The sequence below is a fragment of the Phyllostomus discolor genome, chromosome 5 (assembly GCF_004126475.2).
Source record: "Phyllostomus discolor isolate MPI-MPIP mPhyDis1 chromosome 5, mPhyDis1.pri.v3, whole genome shotgun sequence".
Classification (NCBI taxonomy): domain Eukaryota; kingdom Metazoa; phylum Chordata; class Mammalia; order Chiroptera; family Phyllostomidae; genus Phyllostomus; species Phyllostomus discolor.
In genome coordinates, this window is record NC_040907.2 from 8,258,597 (window position 1) to 8,276,783 (window position 18,187).

The following is an 18,187-nucleotide window of genomic DNA, read 5'->3' on the forward strand; positions in this document are numbered from 1 at the left end:
AGTCTGAATTCATGGTGCCGGCATGGCTGGGTTCCAGCGAGACCTCTCCTTCATATTTGCACTCAGCTGCCTCCTCATTGCTCCCACATGGGGTGGAGAGAGCTCTGACCCCTTCCTCTGCTCACAGGGACACTGATCCCGTCACAGAGGCCCCACCCTCACAATCTCATTGGAACCTAATTGCCTCCTGAATGCAACAGCATTGACTCTGTAACGTCATGTGACTCACTCTGACCAATAGAATAAGACCGAAGTCACAGGCTCCCAGAGCCCTCTGATCCCTCTTGCTTTGTTGCAGAGAGAGCTGAGTTTCCCCAGCTAAGGTGGCCCAGCCATTCCCAGCCAAAGCAAAGCTCTCAGTTGACCCGCAGCTGCACGAATGAGCCTAGGCAAGATCAGCCGAGCCCAGCTTACACCAGCTCACAACTAGCCTACCTACAAACACATGCGTTAGTAATGAATAATTGTGCTTTTGTGTTGCTGAGCCTTGGGGTGGCTTGTTATGTGGCAATAGTTAACTGACACTAGCTTGGCTACTGGATAGTCATTTTTTTTATACTCTTCCTAGAAAGGAAACTAGTGTAGGTTTAAAAACAGGGAGTAGATCCAGACTTCTCAGATTTTATTCCTGCCTTTGCCACTTTCTGTTGCGTGACCTTAGGCAGGATGCCTCCATTTCATCGCCTGTAAAAAGGATCTCGTAACAGTATCACGTAGGGCGGTTACGCGCGTCAAATGGGGTGATGCATAGAAGGTGCTCTGAGCCAGCCGTGCCCCGTACAGAGCAAGCACCGGAGAAGTGTTTCCTGTCGTCCCTCTCAAAGGACTTGGGACTTGGCAAGAGCGGGCCGGAGGCAAAGTTGCCTGATGCCCAGGTAGCTCAGCGATTCCATAAAGGGCTTTGATCTCATGTCTTAGCACGAGACGAGCTCCCCGTTCCCAAACTAGGGAACGTGACCAAGACTGTGTGAGAATTCCCTTCGGTGACTCTTTGTTATCTTCTCTGAGAAACGGACACGCCTCGTCTAAGACACATCTGAGATGCAGACCTCAGCGGGATTCTTCCCTCTCCGGCCCACCTCCAGGCCCGTGGGGTTCTCGCATGTTTGCAGCCAGAGTACCCGGGAATTTCATCACTCTGCAGCTGGAGCTGCAGCTGCCACCGCCACCCACAGGCTGCCACCACCGCGGAGGCCCACCCAGGGCGCTCGCCACCCTGGACCAGGATTTTTTGGTAGCAGCTGATAGGTTAATGTTACCTGTCCGCCCCTTAAGCAGCCTATGTGCTGCTTATCAACATGTTTCTTAAACAGTGTTTTATCACGGAAAAGTGAGTTTGATGATGGGAACCCCAAACGACCTCCTGGTCGTTGGTAAAGATAATTAAAGGGCATGTAGGCCTGCAGGACCCTCCACAACGTGCAGGTGGCCACCAGTGGAAGCGATCCTGGGCCTTGAGATGGGCTCGTGGGTCAGCAGCGGGATGCACTGAGGGCAATCGCACGACCGTCTCAGAGCCCTCTGTCCTGTGTAACAGCAGGACACACTGATGCTGCTAACGGTGGGAACCTGCTGCCCTCATTGCCCCACCTCCGAATGGTGGCACGTGATGTGCCCGCACCAATCACTACCGGCCCCCCTCCCCCAGCCCCTGCTCTGCAATCAAACCCAACCCGTGCGGCCCTGTTCCATGCCACCTCCTCCAGGAAGGCTTCCCTGAGGCTCTAGCTGTCCGTGACCTCTTCCTCCTCTGGCTTTGCCACGGCCCTGTACCAAGGTGTCTCTCCAGTCCCCGATGGGGCTGTCAGCCCCTTGAAGGCGGCAGCCACGTTGTGTCCTTCTCGTCGTTTCTCACAGGACCTGGCAGACTCACAATGCATCGAGCTCTCCGTGAATACTCATCGAATTAAAAAAAGAAGAAGAATGAGTGATTTCACAGCCGTCTCATCCATTTAGGAGATGATACCCTCATTCCTCCCCACGCATGTGATAATCCCCTAACCCAAGCTTCTGGTAGGCTCCGGCGGCTTGTAGAGGTTCTGAACCCTGCCTGCTGTCCTCCTTGGGGCACCTGAGACAGAGAAAACATGTTTAGGGAGCTCTGTTTGCTCACCTGTCTTTCTTGAATGGCAGCCGAGGCAACATTTGTCTTACGAGAATCACACAGGAAGAACTATCAGCATCTTTGAGAGTAATGTGAAAATAACGTGGCCAAGTCCCATCATCAGGGAGTCGAAAGCTTGTCCCGGCGTTGTGCTCCTTGCACTGTAAGCTGTCATAAACCGCAACATCACAGGACTCAATAGACATTTAGGAATCTTCCGGTCCAGTCCACCCATAAAAGTGGGCATCCCCTGCCCGGGGCAGTCCACGTGCAGCACAGTGGGCGTGGCCCAAGGACGTGGGACCAGACCCAGGGCCGGGGCTGCCGCCCAGCCCTCCAGCTCCTCCGTAGAACACACTCCCCGCCCCACGCTGAGCCAGATGGAAAGGGACGGGTGGGTCACTGTCTTCAAGCCACCCTGTCACTGCAGCAGGAGCTGTAATGACTTGTGTACAGAGCAATAAACCTCTGCGATAAGCCCGTAATGCAGAAGCTTTATTCGGCCCATTAATCCTCAGTAAATGTTGCTGCCTGCTTGCTCTCTCCCGGGCCCCGTCCCTGCGGCAACGCCCATTGTTTTGGAGCCTAAGTAATACTGTTTCTTGCGAGGCGCCGCCAGATGTGGCTGGACCACAAGAACCGGCATCAGACACCGATGAAAAGTAAAAACACTTTTCTCATGATATTCCTGTCTGCCTAGTGGGTGCATGTGTGTGCCTGTGATAAGATGTGATAAGCAAGAGCAATAGTGTCATAGAGACATTCATTGGACAAATGCATACTGGGTGTTTAAGAGGAAGGCCTGTGGTGGGCACTCAGACAGGCGTGGGATCCCATACAAAAAGGAAAGCGTAAATCCCGCTGGCACGGAGCGGCAAGCTGGGCCGAGGCAATGGATTTCCAAAGAGGAGGCGAGGGGGCGAGGGGGCAAGGGGGCGGGGCTGGATGGAAACGGAACAGGGCTACACAGAGGTGGTAGCACTTAGTGAGACCTGGACACCTGAGGGTTTTTTTGAATTGGGAAAGAGAGAGGGTACCTTGAGCCCAGAGATCTTAAAGGTGAGTTTTACCAAAGCTAGCAAAAGTAGATAATCCCGTCCTTAAGCAAATTGTTTAGATAAAACACAAGAGTTAAAGAAGACCAATTTTATGACACTCTCAGTATAAGAACATGTAGCGATAAGCTAATCTCACTTGCAGAACGCACCGGGGAAAAAGTCCTAAATAAGGTATCAGCAAATGGAATCCAGAAGGTTATTAAAATAAATACATTGTGACTAATGAGCTTTGGCCTAAGAATGCAAGAATGTTTTAAACTCTATCAGTGTAACTCAGCCCATTAACTGATTACAGGGAAAAGGGCAGCATGATTAATTCAGTAGATGTGGTGTCGGTGATCAATACGTCTCAACACTTATTCATCATTTAAGAGCAAATAGAAAACCTCTTGCCAAACTGAAAATAGATAAAAAATTTTCTCAGCCTGATAAATTAACTGCCAAAACTTGAGGACAAATATTATATGTGATGGCGAATTGTAGAAGCATTTCCAGTGAAACGCAGGACCAGGCAAGGATGCCTGCTTTCATATCTGCTATTCAGCATTTCATCTGAATTCTTCACCAACGCAGAATGACAAGACAAGGGAAGAAAAATAGGCATAAGAATTGGACAGGCAAACACGACGTTTTCATTATTTGCAGAAGTTCAACTCTCTAGGTAGAGAACCTAAGAAGATCAACACATAAAACTTGAGAACCAAAGAGAGAAAGAAATTCCACAAGATTGTTGGATCCGAGGTCTACATTTTAAAAAGTCAACAGCTTTTCTAGAAATCATAACACGTTAGAAAGTATAGTAGAAAAAGCACCCTGTTCACTAAGCAGCAAATGTATGAGATAAGGTTAACTGCTAATAGTAATGGAGTCCCTAGCACTGTGGTAAGCCTTTACATGTTCTACCATATTTCGTTCTCACAGCAAGCCTGTGACCTCTTCTGACTATGAATAAACCGAACACAAGCATTACGAGAACTTCGTAGGCAAAGTTATATATGTCACTAAGCGCATGAGGACACACAGAAACGGACACGTATGCCCTGGTGTTGGATGACAAGACTCAGCGTATAAATGTCATCCATGATTAAGTCTCCCCAAGTTCATTCCTAAATGCATTCCAGTTTAGTCAAAGTCCTAACAGGATGTTTTCTTGGAACAGAGCTGGAGGAAGAGACTTTAAAATTCTCACCAAAGAGTAAAGATCTAAGAATAGCCAAAAAGAAACCTGAAGAACAAAAAGGAAGGGTCCACTCTACCAGTTGCCCAGATGAACGCTCTCATAACGAAAATGATGCAACAGTAATACAGAGCTAGATGAATAGATGGATACAGGAGAATAAAGGCCTCACAGATAGACATATATATATAATGTTATAAATATTGTAAATTGTATAAATATATGAAATGCACGCTACAGTTGACATTGCACACTGGTGGGGAAAACACAAACCATTAAACACTTTTACAAATGATGCTGAGACAATTTACTTTCCATGTAAGTGGGAAAAAAAATGAAAATATATCCCTACCTCACCCCGTGCACAGAAATAAAACCCAGGTAGATCAAAAACTTCGATGAAAAAAAATAACCCTTTCGATCTATTTTTTAAAAAATGAAACAAAATATCTTTATGTCTCCAGGCTATGGACAGGACTCTTAGTAAAGACCCTTTTTTCTCCCCACTTAGAAAAGTCAGCAAATGAAACAATCAATTTTGTTTATTTCCACGACAAGCCTTTTGCGAACAAAGTGAAAAGACAGACTACAGATGGGCAGGAGATATTTGCAATAGGCACCTGACCAGGGAGCTGGCGGAGGTAGAGAATTCTCAACCCATCTGAAAAAGAGGAGCAGCCACGAGCAGAAGAAACAGAACAGGAAAGGAACGTGACTTGGCGGGGCCGGTGCACACGGGAGGAGAGACTTGACCTCACGACCTCACGACCTCACGAGCCGTGTGGGAACTGCAACCAGCAACCAGGGGTCATTGCACAGCCCCCCCTCCCGCTGGGGAGAGCTTTACACCAGGCAATATCAAGCACTGGGGAGGGGGTGGGGAAATGACAACTTGCATATGATGCTGCCATCGGGACAACTTCCTTGCAGAGCATTTCTGCAGCATCTAGTTAACATCTAAACCGAGAAAGTGCACTCACCCTGGGCCAGCAATCCCATGTTAGTCCTGGACCGGAGAGCATTTCCCTGACATGCACCCAAAGAGACATCCATGAAGATGTTCGTTGCCGTGTTGTTGACTCTTGGAGAGGACACAAAAACTTAGAAACGGTTTCAGTGTCTATCCATGGGAGAAAAACAATGGACCCTGTTCATAAGATGATTGCTTAACCACGAAAGGAATGCACTAGTGAAAATTCTTAAAAAAACGTCGTCGTGACTGATGAGAAAACCCAAACTGGGGAACGAACACACATGACCACGGATGAAAACACATCGTCACTGGCGTGGATGTATGTAAAAGCGTGCGGGAAGGTGACTTAAAGGACACTCAGTAATTTTTGTAGGAGACACCCAGTGTCCCTGGGCTCTCCGGAGCCTGGCATTCTGTCCCGTTAATGTAAAGGGGAGTGGCAGCAAGAGCACCTGCCCAGACTCCCTGCTGGGAGGGCTTGTCTTACTAGGTGCTCTTGGGCATTCTTTACATTTTTTTTGCATTGTGTTCAAGTAGCTAAGAAACCTTCAGCTTTGAGGGGGGCGGGGTGGGAGCGACCATCTGTGCGCACAGGTGCACCCCACTCAGAGAACCCCCGAGTCCCGCGTGAGACGTGCTTGGCAAACTCGGGACTCTGCCTACCACTGCTCTGCACAGATGTGTTGTCATAACGACAAACACGATGATGTGAAATGCAGATCCTTCTCCTTTTGCTCCGATAGAAGCCAGGGAGGAATGCAGGACACTTTGTATTGGACCTGAGCCTGGTGGAATCCAAACGTGCGATTAGAAATTGGTTGGATGCCCGGGCAGAAAAGAAAGTGTTAAGATTTATGAAGTATCCGAACGAAGAATCAGATAGGTTCTCAGGAAAGGCTGTCCATGTAGATTACACAGTTTGGACACTTATAAACCCTTTTTTTAAAGCTTAGGAGTCTTGGGAGAGTATTTCTGTGTTGTGCTGGAGAGGCGTGGGGTCGAATGGATAAACGCTCTGGCTGCAAAGCCCAAAAGACCCGCTTTGCCACTTCCCAGCTGTGCGGCATTTGGGCGTAACTTGCTGTGTTAATTAGGGTTCTCCAGAGAAACATAACCAGTAAGACGTGCATCTATACACAGAGAGAGAGAGTTATTATAAGGAATTACTTCCCTCGACTGTGGAAACTGACAAGTCCCAGGGCCTGCAGAGTGAGTTGGCAAGCTGGAACCCCTTCGGTGGGAAGACAATGAGGCAGAAGGATTTCTCTCTTACTCAGGAGGGAAGGTCAGCCTTTTTGGGCTCTCCGGGCCTTCAGCTGATTAGATGAGGCCCACCCACGTGGGGAGGGCAATCTGCTTTAGTTGGTTCCCTGATTTAAATATTAGTCTCATCCAAAAACACCCTCACTGAAACTCACAGAAAAAATGTTTGACTGAGTATCTGGGCAGCCCACAGCCCAGTCAAGTTGACACACACAATCAACCCATCACGCTGGCCTTCTCAGGGCCCTGGGTTCCTCATCTGCACAAGGCAGCTAATCTTAGTAAATGGCTCATAGAGTGGAAGCGAGGGGGGAATGAGTTGTGGAGTGTGAAGAGCAGACGGAGGAGCCGGGACTGAGTAGGTGCTCAGTAAACGTTTATCAAATGAATTAACCTATCGAACTCAGGATGGAATGCAGTCAGACTTTGCGTTTCTCATTCTCTTGCCTTTCGTATGTAGTTTCACTAGTCATGTGTAAGTATCGAAGCAATAGACATGCTTGCTTTTGTGCTTTGTAGAAACGGAGGCTTCGGAGACTTGCCTTGCTCCCTCGGTACCAGCTGGCAGCCTTCACCCTCCCCCGGGCGCTCCTCTCTGGCTTCCCCATTCTGAACCACGCTCCTGGGAATACCCCTGTCTGCGGCCGCTGGGGCGCCGCTAAGGTTTTCTCTGGGACATGTTCGTATGGGGGGGATTGCTGGGTCACAGGGTATGCAAGTGTTCCATGTCACAAGGTCAAGCCAAATCGCTCCCCAGAGCGGTCAGTTTGCCCTTGTTGAATGAGGATGCGGTGATCAGATACCCTCTTGCAGCTGGTCAATAAAGGGGGTGTTTATAAAGACTCTCCAGCCACCGGCAAAAATAGCTCGTGATATCAGGTGAGGGGAAAGAGGGGATATGAAGTTAAATGTGATTACAGTCCCATACAAAAGGAAGGTGGGTCAAAGCAATATATTGATATGATCAGCATTGTAAGAAAAGGCTTGAACAGGGGTTGGAATCAGACAGACCTGGGGTCGCGTCTTCCTTTGCCCACCACCTGCCTGAGACCTTGAGCCAGTTACCTGACCACTCCATGACTTTGTGAGCCCATTGAAAGTGGGACTAATTAATCCCACCTTGTTCAGAGTGTTGCAGAAACTGAGTTCATGCATATAGTAAGTGCTCAATAAATGATGGTTTAAAAAATAGAAACAAAAATGAACCCCAAACATGCCTTTAAAAACCAGACAGACAGGCACTAGCATGATTACTGGGGCTTATGGTTGGTCTTCAACTGTGAGTGGTTTATTTTTTTCTAATTTTACAGCTCTTGGAAAGGGAATATATTGTTTTCAAAATTAGAAAATCAATCTGTTTTTTAGAGATCCCCTTATCTGGCACTCTGTGTGGATTCTGCGTGCCACTTTAATTCACTCTGTACACACCTGTCAGCTCAGTTTACCACCCCCATGGTGAGCCGGTGGGTGGGCCCCCCTGACTGCAGTCAACGCAGGCCAGTCCCTGGCTCCACAGGCCCCTTCAGGCCAGGGCTGGCACAGGGTGACCGCGACCCCATGTAAGGACCCACCAAGCTGAGAAATCCAATGACGTGATTGTAATGCAAGTTCTATGCAAACTCTTCCACCCCCAACTTCTGCAGAAGCCTAGGTTTGAGTGTCAGAGCTTATGCACAAGAACAAGGAAAAAATTTAAGCCCACGGGTCGGAGGAACACAGCTTCCCCAGTTCTCTAAAGCATCGTGGTCTTATTGCGAGTGTGTCCTGGGCATGGGCGTGGTCTCGTGAGAGCCTGCAGCTGCGGTACTTTTTCCTGTATCCGCCCAGCAGATACTTGCTGGAAAGTGACTCACCCTGGGCCGGGCATTGTGGTACCTACTGGAGACAGAGTGGGCCGAGCCAGGTGAGATTCCTGCGTCATCTATCCTAGGAGGCATGGTGGCCATGAACAAGGGCACGGAGACGTGATCGAGGCAGTTATATATCACGATCAATTCCACGTGGGAAGCGGAGAGAGTGTGGCAGGGAGTAACGAAGCCATTCTACGAAAAGGAAGTCCGAAGGGGCCTCGCAGAAGAGATGATATTTAAGCCAGGAGGACTCAGAAGAGCCAGCCAAGGGAAACGGTCCAGGCAGAGGGAACTTTTTCAACATAGAGGCTTTATCCAAGGAAGATGGTGATGGGGTCCAGGAGCTGTTGGAACCACCAGTGCAGCTGGGGGATGGCACGTGAGGAGGCAATTCTCCCACACGAACACTGGGAAACGCTCGACAAAATGTAGCAGACATTACTTCCGCAGCGCAGGTGGGCTCCCAGGAAAGTAAAAGTGTTTCAAGGGAGCGAATAAAAGAGCAAGCGGATAGCCATCTTAGGGAGAAAGGACCTAGAGTTGTTTTTTTTTTAAAGATTTTATGTATTTATTTTTAGAGAGGGAAGGGAGGGAGAAAGAGAGAGAGAGAGAGAGAGAAAGAGAGAGAGAGAGAGAAACATCAGTGTGTGGTTGCTGGGGGCCGTGGCCTGCAACCCAGGCATGTGCCCTGGCTGGGAATCGAACCTGCGATGCTTTGGTTCGAAGCCCACGCTCGATCCACTGAGCTATACCAGCCAGGGCAGGAGCTAGAGTTTTCAGTGCCTGAAAGGGTATAGAAACTGAGGTCTCAGACTCAAGGGGGGTAGGCAGTGAGACACGAGAACCTCCCCATGAAACCAAGGCCCCCGCCCCACGAGAGCGCGGCCGGGGAGACACTGCCCGTGCACCCAGGGAGACAGCAGCAGAGCTCGTGTTATTTGGTCGAGGTTCTGTTAAAAAAAATAAATAATCCTCTGAACACTAATGTGAAGAATTTACTCTCACATATGTTTGGGGTTTAAATTTATACTTCCCAGAATCCCCCAGTTCAGAAGGGAATCTAACGTAAGGAACCTAGAAGAAGTGAACACGGAACGTCCGGAGAAAGACATACCGCTAATCTGGGTCACACACGTTCCCCACGGAGGGAGCCCTCGTGAGAATGAGCTTTCAGTCCCGATTCATAGATGCACCAGGAAGAAATCACAATAGACCGAAGAACTAGATACTCCTTCTAGGAACTCCAGATGAAAGAACTATCTGAAAGACTACAAAATGTGTCTGAAATGATTAAAGCGCAGAAGAAGCTACTAAAAATAGAATATGATAGTCGAAGAAGGATAACACGGCAGATTTTTAAAATAACAGTAGGCTCTCTAAAGAAAAATAAAAATTGCCCCAAACACCTCAGACGAGGCATTGGCCGGCACATTAGTCGGATACGAAAAGAGAAGTGATAAACTGGAAGGTGGATGTGAGTACATTTCTCAGAATATATTGCATTAAGTCAAAAAGTGGAAGACATGAGAGAAAGGTTGAATGGAATAGAAAAATTAAATAGAAGTCCAGTTTGCTTATAGTAGGAGATCCAGAACTGGGGAACAGAAAGAATTCGTGGAAAAGAAACATTCACATTTATTGTGGCTGAGGATTTTCAGAATGTAGATGACAGACATGTAGAGTCGGCTGAGTAATGGCCGCCCAGTGACCTCCAGGTCTGGTCCCTGGAACCCTTTAACCGTTACCTTATAGGAGAAAGAGTCTTTGCGGGTGAGATTAAGGTAAGGATCTTGAAACAGAAAGATGATTCTGCATTCTCAGGGGGGCCCTAAATGTAGTTGCAAGTGGCCTTGTAGGAGGGAGGCGGAAGGCTATGCCACGCAGAGACACGGAGAAGAAGGCACTGGAAGTGGGGCAGAGAGAGGTCGGAAGAGGCTGGCCTTGACCCCTGGGGTCATGGGGTCGGTGACCGAGGGATGCCAGCAGCCCCTGGAAACTGGAAAGCACCAGGGACACATGCGTCTCCAAGTCCTCTGGAGGGAGCGCGTCCTTGCCAGCCCCGTCACTCTGTTCCAGGACACTGATTTGGGACTTGGGCCTCCAGAACTGGAGAGGAGAACGTGTTACAAGTCACTGAGATTGTGGTAATTTGTTACAGCTTCTCCCTGAAACAATACAGCGTGTATGTATACACTGGGAATGCACAGCACAGTTCCAGACGGGGCAACTAAGAATCATCCTACAACCAGATACACAGTAGTGAACCTGGAGAACGCCGGATCCAGGGACAAGGCTTTGAAGCATCCAGAGAGAAAAGTGCGGGGGACATCGACCAGAGAGGCAGTGTCTTTTCTCCAAAGGGTTACTAGGATCCAGAAGACATTGGGATACTATCTTTACATTGCCTACAAAGACAAATGATCGTTCATTGTGAGGGCACAATTAAGACATTTTAAGCAGGCGATATTATGGAATCTGGTAGAAAGGACTGGGAAGAGGTGAACTTCAGAAAGAAAGATGAAAAATCCAGGAAGATGGAGTGAGATGTGAGAAGCTACACCAACCGATGAAACTGGAAAATGCGTATTTAAATACGAATAAGCATTGACTGTATACCATGACAACAATAACCATAAAGTCATGACTTGGAGGCTATATAAAAGAAGCTTGAATTAAAATACCAAGTTGTAATAATAGGCTAGACAAGAGGGAAAACCACCTCCACCATTTGAAAAACGAAGTCTTTAATGAATAAATAAAATCTATGCAGTCTGTGCTTTTATAAGAACACCTAAAATGACAGAACTCCAACACAGAGCAAGTGGAAAGTTAAAACACAAAACTTTTTTGGGGGGGAGGCTGACATTCCCCTACAGCCCCACAGATAAACACGGAGTCGTGAACTTGTATGAGGGCTGGGAGGGGTGTCCTGAGGCAGAACTGACCCAGCCTGCAAGGTCAGGAAATGCTCCCCTAGGAAAGGGACTTTGAAATGGGACCTCAGTATGTACTGGGCTCATGGTGTCAGCCACCCCTCCCTCCGGCTTCTTCGGGCAAATCACTTAAGTTCTCTTTGCTTCAACTCGCTCCTCTGTAGGGTGGGGGTAGAAACCGTTCCTGCCTCTCCGTGTTATTAAGGTGTTCAGTGTACAGAACAGAGGAGGCACTAGTGTAATTATTTTCACAAAGGCTTTCCCACCCCCCTCAGCCTTTTGACCAACTGTGAAGAGACAAAAGGAAGAGCAAAGCCTCCCATATACACGCGCGCTGTGTGTGGGCGTGTGCTGTCAGCACGAGTGCCAAGTGCTGTCCGAGTCGCACTGGTGGGCCCTGCTGCGGGAGGTTTGTGACCTGGGGAGAATGCGGCTGGGTGTGCATTTGCGGTTCACCGAGCAAGTCCACCCTCATCACAAAGCAAAATCACACGGGCTCCTTCACCCCGCGGTTGTACCCCAGTTTCTAAGTCCTCGTTAATGCCCCTTATTGCTCAGATCCATAATGGATCACTCGTCAATGAGCTTCAGACTGTGTCCTTCCAAACGCACCCTACTGCAGGGGACCACAGCTCAAGACCTTCAGGGTGATGTCTTTCCAGCTGACTGTTGGCAAAGGCCATGCTCAATGGATTCAATAAATGTTTGGCCGGCGTCCTTGACGTGTGATCAATCAATCAGGGTTGAACGAGGGTGCTGGCACAGTTGTAGCCACGTTCTTTGTACGTCTCAGGTTCCGGTTTGGGCCAAGTCTAAATGCCATACATGATAACTCACCTGAATCAGAAACTGTCGGGAGGAACGAACTCATTCAATGAGGCCAAGTTAGCACGTTCTCTGTTCTTCATCCCAGAATGACCCTTTAAGATGCTAGCTCAGGAGTCTAGATGAATAAATAAACTCAAAACAGCCCACAGTTTCCATCGAGCGAACACATAAGTGACCTAAGCATCCAAGCAGGGCTTGCTCCCCAAATTCAAATGTCCCTTTGAACCGGAAACTGCGGTTTTGTTCAAGAGAGTCCCTGCCACGTCTTGTTATAAAGAAGGTGCAAAGACATGAAAGAAAGAGAAACATTCAATGAGGTCAAACAAGAATTCGGCACAAATAATCATTACATTGAACTCCGGCTCTTTTCTAAATCCTGCAAAGCCTCCAAGCTCGTTATATTTACATGTTGTGTTTGCACGCCAGCCCTTCTTCCTCCGGACGAGGGTGCAACTCCTGGGCCCAGTCCCAGCTCACCCCTTTTCCTTTCCACGCAGTAGCCACGACTGTCTCAGTGTATCTCTAAAGATTTAGGTCTTTTGCCAATACCTGGGATCCCTGATGGCTTTTGCTCTCCCATTGTGAGTCGTCCAGTTTTATGATCTGTTAGCAAAGTGCTAGGCGATTGGATCTGAAGGTACAAACAGAACGGAGAGGCTGGTCCCCTCTTGAGAAGAGCCGTGTGACATCCCATCAGCATCTCCGAGGGAGGGGCCCTACACGCCGCCCCCCCCCGGGTCGCTGTGCTCAGCTCATGCCAGGGGCTGAGGGCAGAAACATTCGAACCCCTGGTTATGCCTGCTTCCTTTTGCTTTCGTTCGGGTTGAGCAGAAAGTGGTGAATCTCTGAAGTCAGTTGGACCTGGGTTGGAAGTCCTCCTCCACCCCAAATCCGCTGTGGGATCCTCAGCAAGTGGCTTCGCTTTTCTGAAGCCTCCGCTTATACATCAACTAAAAGAGGGAGGGATCTCTTTCCCCAAAGTGTTGGGAGTGGCTTAGACGGGATACAACAGAAGCAACTGACTCTGAGTAGCAAAAGATATTCACTAAAAGAGAGTAAGTTTCCCTTTCCGAAATTAATGGAGAGGCAACCATGGTGGTAACAAATGGAAACAATCGTTTGTGTCTGAGGAATTCCTGGGCACCAGTCCTGGGGCTGGGAGCTTCCTGTCACGTGACCCTTACCCCAGCCACCTATAAGGTGGGCATTATCATCATCAGCATCATCACTTCTGTCAAATAGACTTCGAGAGGTGAACTCATCTCCCAGGTTCTCACAGCTAACAGAGCAGCAGAGCGAAGACACAAACCCATTACACTCCGAGTAAAAGCCAGGTTCCTCCCGATGCCCACAGTCCCCCTGTGATCTGACCCCCCACCCAGCTCCTTGACCTCCTCCTGCATCACTCTCCTGCTCACTCAGTTCCAGCCACACTCGCCTGGCTGTTCCTCAAGCCTATTGGGCCTCAGAGCCTTTGCACGGGCTCTCTCTGTCTGCAGTGCTCTCCCCTGTGTGACCACCCAGCAAACATCAAGGAACTTACCATGACTTTCCTATTCAAAATTCTAACACTTCCTGCATCTCCACCCTCTCTGCCCCGGGCCCTCCCAAACCCTTTACCTTGGCTAACTTTCCCCCCCTTTTTCATGTATCACTCTCTAACCCACTATGGGATTAATTTATATATATTTATTGTGTATGTGTTGAGTCTACTAGTTGGGAAGTTCCTCCAGAGCAGGGAGCTTTGGCTCATTGGCATATCCTCTGCACGGGAACAGCACTTGATAAACGTGCATGGTAGGCAATGAAGGTTTGTAGAAATAATAACACATTAGTAGATGAACAATCTGGCCCTCCAGGTCTTAAGTGCACCGCCCATCCTCCGTGCACAGCTGGGGCCGACATCTTCCATCCACGATGTCGCTCTGTGCAGTGGGAAGTCCGGGCAGCAAGCAATTCTCTGTGGCCTCCTGGCATCCCGCATCGTGGGGATGATACAGGAGTGGACCAGACGGCTGGTGCTCTCTGGGGTTTATCGTTGAACTGGAGGATGAGACACACAACTCAGACAAAGGATGAGACACTCTGTTCCCTTGTGGGTTGTGTGGTACAGACTCTGAACCCCGCAGATGCCCAAAGCAAGGTGCAAGCCCAGGCAGTCCCGTTGGGGAGGGATGCAGGAAAAGGACAGGACTAGAGCTCAGACTTGAAGGGTTGGGGACCCATTGCCAACTGAGGAACTTTTTGGACCAAGGCGGGAATGGGCGGGTGTATGGGAAGCTCCACCTCCCTGTCCTCAAACCTCGGCTCAGATGCCCGCTTCTCAGGAAAGCCCACTCTGCCCCCCCCTTCATCCCCCTGCCCCCGACCTCAGGCAGGCTGTGCAGCCACCGAGCCAGAAAACCGTTTCTTCTCTTCGGGGAAGAAATCATTACAATCGTAATTATAAATGTCCAATAAATATCTACGGAGTGACTGGACAAGTACACGCATGGGTGGGTGGACAGAGGAACGAGCCCGTTAAAGAACAGAGTCTGCAAAGAGGGGCCAGCACGTCCAAGCCAGGCGATGCTGTTGAGAGCCAGTCAATTGTAGCAGCAGCAGCAGCTGCTCTAGGCCTCCAGGCCCGCCGGCGCTGGCCGTGGTGCTAGACCGAGTCTCCGAGTAGCCGGCAGAGAAGGGCGTTGCTGGCTCCAGTTGATCGACGGTGGGATTCGTGAACTTATCCGAGGCCAAACCGCCAGTGAGCAGTAGGGGCCACACGGTCACTGAGCGCTGAGCCGCTCCAAGCCCCAGTCTGGAGGGTCGGTGGGGAAGACGCGGGCAGATAACGGGGACCCCAATGACGGCGTGAGGAGTGAGGTCTCCCCGAACCTCTCCAGAACCCCTGACTTTCCGACGTGCACACCTCTCCCCCTCAACTCCCAGCGTGTCCTCACGAGCCAAGTAGCAGAGAAGGGTGGTGGGAAGCGAAATAAACGCCCCCTTGAATGTCCCAGAGGGACAGCTTTTCCTCATAACTATCGAGAATGTTGCCAAACGACCCAAGGTCCATGAAACCAATTGCGTAAGCTGTGAAGTGCAAATCACAGTTCTGTTCTGGAGCAGTGGAGAATGGTGATTTTTTTTTTCCTGCTAAGACGGAAAAGAAAGGCTAGGGAGGGGCCCTCTGACATAACTCGCGGGCCATGGCCCTTTAGGGCACGACGCTTCCAGCCCGGGTTCGGTTCAGCCAGCCCCGGGGCCTCGTCTGCTCCTGGCGACACCTGCGTGGTTTCTGTCCTCGGCACACAGGTGACGACGGGGCTCCTGGTGAGTGCCAAAGTGCCCTGTCCTTTGGCTCTTGATGCGGTGTTGGGATGTGTGTAGCTTCTTGCGTGTACCTGTGTGTGCGTATAGCTGGGTGTGTGTACCCACAGAGGCAAAAGTCTTTCTCTTTGCTTTCCTTAGACCTCACAGCGCTCCTCCTGTAGCCCCATGTACTGATTTTTCGTGCTGTCTTTCATCGAGATGTCATTTGCTTCCCTGACACGGGTCGTCACGTGGAGCCCCGTGAGCTCGCACCTGTGGGACGGCTCCCCCAGTCGGTAACACCCGCCTTCCCCAGCGCCAGGCTCTCTTCTGCCTTCCAGTGTCAGGGTGTAGTTCTCCTGTTCTAGGAACTCCCTTAAAAATAATTGTAGGGCGTACACTCTCCGGTGGCCGGTTCATTTCACTCAGCAGAATGTTCTGAGGTTCGCCCGTGTGGTTCATGTTATCCAGAGTTCAGTGTTGACTGAATGGTTGCGTCTCCCCCGAATTCACGTGTCGAAGCCGCAACGCTACAGGGTGAGGTGTTTGGGGATGGGGCCTTTGGGTGACTGGGGTCAGATGAGGTCAGGAGAGGGGGACCACCTGTGGAATGAGTGAGTTTATAAGAAGAGCCGCCAGAGGGCGCCGACGCTCCCTGCCCACGCACACGGGAAAGGCCACGGGAGCTGAGCAGGAAGGCAGCTGCCTGTAAGTCCGGGGTGGAGCCCTCATCGGAACCCCACGGTCCAGCCCCTTGATCTGGGACTTGACCTTGATCTTTGAGCCTCCAGAGCTGTGAGGAAAAAAAAAAATGTCTATTGTTGTGGTGTGTTATTGTGACAGCAGCCCAACCAGACCCCATTCCCATTCCGTCCTGTGGCAGAAGTTAATCCAATTCATTCATCTGTCCTCCTGGTCACAGTCATGCGGGTTACTTCCAGTGTGAGGCACGTGCATAAGGCTGCTATGATCAATCTCATACAGTTCAATTCTCCTCTCTGTGCTTCCTGTCTGGCCTCCCACACTGCCTCTCCCCTCGCTGGCTGAGAATTCGTGCCTGAACTTGTCCACAGTCCCCTGATGCCCTCACAGGGGCACGTCTTAGAAGGACGCTTGGGCCAGATGTCCTCGTCCCCAGATGTGCTTGCCTGCGCTGCCCTCGCCCCCATGGCCCACCCATCAAAGACTGTAGCTGCCCTACATGAAAACCCCTCCCCAGCCTCGTGTGTCCATGTCCCCAGAGGGAGGGGGACAGGAGGAGGGGGCGAGTCGGGAAGGGAAGCTGCAGTGCACAGGCCCCCTCCCCCCCCCCCCCGCCCCTCCATCCCTCTAATGGCTGACAAATGTGTGCAGGCCTGCAATCTCACCACCGCCCTTCCTCCCGGCTCAGCCGACTCACCACATGCATTAGGGCGATGGCTGTGTGTGGCCCTTAACGAGCATCCACTGGGGAGAGTGCCCTCCGATCTGTCGTCCAGATCTCAGCTCGGCGGCAGAGGCGAGGGCGGGAGCAGGGGGCAGACCGAAGGCAAGGAAGAGGAGAGGCGTGTCGGCGGATCAATATTTCAGAGGGGAGCCAGATTTTGCGGGCAAAAGGAAATGCGCCCATACATAGCACTTTGAAGTAAAAATAAACACAAAATGACAGAACGCCCCCAGCCCTGAGGTCAGAATGGTCCAGTGATCGATTCACGGGGTGAGATGCAAGGACATGGAGCCCTTCCATCGCTGCAGCTGAAATGCCAAGCTGCTCGGGCCCCCCTCCCCCCGTCAGCTCTTCTGCACCCCGCCCCGCCCCAACCAGAGGAACCCGAGTGGTGTTTGAGACACTCCTGCACCTCTGTGATCGTGGCTGGCGGGTTTTCCCCCCTCTGGCCAGATCACAGGGGGACAGGCACGGGACCAGCCTGCAGGGGGTGCCCCGTGGGAGGCTTCCAAGGAAACCGGGCTCTGCCATGATGGCTGCTTCCTCCCTGAGGCCTCACGTCACCGCGGGCGCGCCCCTTCGAGAAAGTGCACTGACTCATAGCTGTTCTCCGCCGGAACTGCCTGCCCGGGACTGGGATCCATTTGGCAGAGGGACCCGGATACAGTGAAGCTCCACTGATCAATGACATCCGTGACCTGGCGACATATTTCACATCTGTTTGGTAACCTAATGTCGGGGATTCTCATGGAGAATGAAAAAGGGAGATTTTCCTTGGCATTGGGGGGAAGAACTTTTCCCACTTTTCCCTCGTTGCGTCATTTCTAGGGGATTATGTACCCTCGGGCAAGACCAGTTCTAATGCCACAGGGCCACCAGCAGGCGCTGACTGCATCACTATAGGTAACTGAGCTGGTCCCTGCACAGCGGGATGTAGAGGTTCTGTGGGGAACCCCAGTGTGCACTGGGGGTTTTAGGACACAAGGCGGGAGGAGAGTGGGCTTCAGCACACGGAGCAGGGTGCACCTCGGGCGTGACATGAGGATGCGCCCAGACCAGGGTTCTCGCCCCATGCCCCGCCCCCTGGCCTTGGTACTGGGGGGAGGATGGGACCTTCTGCACCAGCCGTGTCTCTCAGCCACCTCGGCCCCCTGTGCCCTGGGAGGAGGTTTATCGAAACGTCCTGAAGGAGGTGCAGGTTTTCTTCAGAATCCAGTGTGCGTGGAGCCTGACCACCCACAGCACGGAGTGGCTCCCTCTATGTGAATGGCCTCCTTCCGTCCG